Genomic DNA, 2,724 nt, shown 5'->3' with positions numbered 1-2,724 from the left:
AGCAATTAAAAGTCAGAAAAAAAACCTGCACCACAGAGATACTGTACTACAAAAAGTATACCTAAACTCAAAATTTTTACTTTACATAGAAGGGTAGTTTTTAGGTGCAACACCCTTTTTAAAAAAAAAAAAAAAAAGGATGCAGCACCGCCACAGTGATTAAGACCTAATGGGAGCGCAGAGCCTACGTCATGCATCCCCGGAGGCTCTGGCTGCTCCTACTGCGCATGTGCTGATCTCAGGCATACGTAGAAGGGGCCAAGGGGAAAGAGATGCCAATCTCACGCATGAGCAGTTTCTTTTGTTTTTTCCCCTTCACAGCGGCTGCGTCACCCGATCACACACCTGTGCAGTGCGAGATCGGGTGATGAAGCAAGAAGAAGGCAGAAGATGGCAGTGCCCGGCGCTTCCTCCACATGGGGGCGAAGAGGAATCTGAGAATGACGTAGGACCGGATAGCAAGAAGGACCAGCGCCATCGAGTGATTAATCTGCAGGATTAAAGGTAAATGTAAATTTTGATTTTCAGTTTACTTCCACTTTAAATTCATTTAGTAATAATATTATTATTATAAATTAAAATATACAATAAAAGAAAATGAATACGAAAAGTAAAAGTCAATATGAAAATAGTATAAACAGACAGAATCATAACCTAGTAAAGCAAGGGCCAACAAGTTTACACACACACAAAGGAATACATAATATAGCAAAATTATAATAGGAATAAAATCAACTAAACTTGGAGCCAGGTATAAAAGAAAAATGCTTTATACAACTCAAAGGGACACACTAATAATGAAGTTAAGAGAGATCAATGCCTATGTAGTCAAAATTTGCAAAAAAAATGCAAAGTGTACAAGTAAATGTTCAAAACATTAAAAGTTTTAAACAAAAGTATTAAATATATAGCAGTATGTAAGTGTGGACTATGACAACATGTTCTTTATTTTATTTCTGGCACTTTATGGCACTATAATCCCCTTTTAACAACATTATCATTTATTTTATAAAACATCCCTGTTATAAACCCAAACAACCAGGCTGCAGGTCTCAGAAGGCAAAGTCTGCACCAATCAGTATTTTACTCCGCCAACATCTCAAACTTGGCCCCTAGCTGCCCAGCACCGCCTCAGGAGCCATGACCTTCAGTTAATCATAAGGGGGACCCCACCAAATTTGTGCAAGCTGGCAATGCCCGGCCGGCATCTGAGTCCCCAGCGTGTGAACGTTGGGGATGCGAGGCCATGGGAAGCAGATGCAAGCTGGGCATCTACTCGCAAGTGCACGCCTACAGAGCGGAACCATCATGCAGGTAGGCAGGACCGAGCTGGAAATAAATAAAATTAGGAGAATTTTTAAATGCACCTCTTTTGCATTTAAAAATCCTCTTTAATCATACCGCCAGGGGGGATAACTTAAAGTTTTTTTTAAATTATTGCTGGAATATGACTGGTTGCTTTAGGTAAAAAGAAAGCCCTGTAGACAATGAATAACTGACAAGTTGATGTGGTTTAGCAGTTTCCCTGCAACTTTGTGGACTATCATGTAGAACAATTGCATAGTATTTGTGAAGATGAACTTGCAACGTTTGTTGAAAACACATCTAGTTGTATTATTTATTTATATATATATGTCATGTTGATAATTCTAATATTCTCATTATAAATCTATGGTATTTCTGTATGCCCCAAAAAGTTTTGGCAGTACAAGGGTTAACCACTTTAGGCTTGACACAGGATGAGAGATGAGGGGGAGAGAAATACCGAAAGGCTGAAGTCACAAGCTCAGCTTGGGCATTGCCCTCTGCACTGTGTGATTATGACACAGCCAGTAGAACAAACACAAACTGAAATTCCCAGACAATGCCCTCTATGTGGTGATAAGCACTATGTCATGTACATACTGTGCACAAAATCCCAACAGAAAAACTTAGAGCTGGCTTCATACATGTGCAATGTGCCATTGTCTTATAATAAACTCTTTGCAAACTTAATGCATATGTCATTTTTGTATTATTGATCATGACGTCATTTTATGTAGGGAAGCCTACCTTAGTTTCTGATTTAAAACAGGGGGGTCACTTCCTTATTCATCGTCGTTCCACTGATCTTCATAGCATTGTAGTTGTATGTTTCTTGTTTACCCTAGCCAGGATGTATGCCACATTCCTCCGACTTCTGACTAAAGCTTCCATCAGACATTAGGAAGCAGGCACGGGTCAGCTATCACATTATCTAATGGAAAATCCTTCTACAAACATACAAGATTGTACCAGACAAACATGCAGATTTGTAGCTGTGAAGGATGAAGTGGTGGAATGTAACAATATGGACAGCAGCTTGTCTGGGCAAAGCAATAGGCCAGAAAACTATTCCCAAGCTTCTAGCATTCTCAGTCTTGACCAGGGCCCATTGGCCAATTGGGTTATGGATGTCCCTACAAACGTTCCCCACAATCTGACCGGCTGGATCAGGAGAACACTCTATAATGTCCAAGTTGTATATGTTGTACCTTCCAAGTACTGATTCTACCCACAAGAGGTGAAGAGGCTTGAACGCGTATCACTATACTGTATTTGACGTGTATTGGCTACACTTTTTAGTAGATTTCATGTATGGTAATATTCATTTTAACACAGTGGAAACAAGTAGAGAAAGTTGAGGCCTGGAGGCTGGCAAAGGTATGCTTTTGTCTGCAACCTGGCATGTATTTGTTGAGATGC

At 40.0% G+C, this 2,724-nt stretch overlaps 1 protein-coding gene across 1 annotated transcript in view; it reads left to right on the top strand.

Moving 5' to 3' along the window:
* Positions 1–229: 229 nt before the first annotated feature.
* The window catches only part of CHL1 (cell adhesion molecule L1 like), a 132,292-nt gene continuing 129,797 nt past the window's right edge, over positions 230–2,724 (top strand). Inside the window, exon 1 of the mRNA XM_072421053.1 lies at positions 230–504. The gene's annotated coding sequence lies outside the window, so the exon portion shown is untranslated. The remainder of the gene's footprint in view (positions 505–2,724) is intronic.

This window comes from Pyxicephalus adspersus, chromosome 8, assembly GCF_032062135.1.
Source record: "Pyxicephalus adspersus chromosome 8, UCB_Pads_2.0, whole genome shotgun sequence".
Lineage (NCBI taxonomy): Eukaryota > Metazoa > Chordata > Amphibia > Anura > Pyxicephalidae > Pyxicephalus > Pyxicephalus adspersus.
This window is presented reverse-complemented; position numbering and strand designations above follow the sequence as displayed.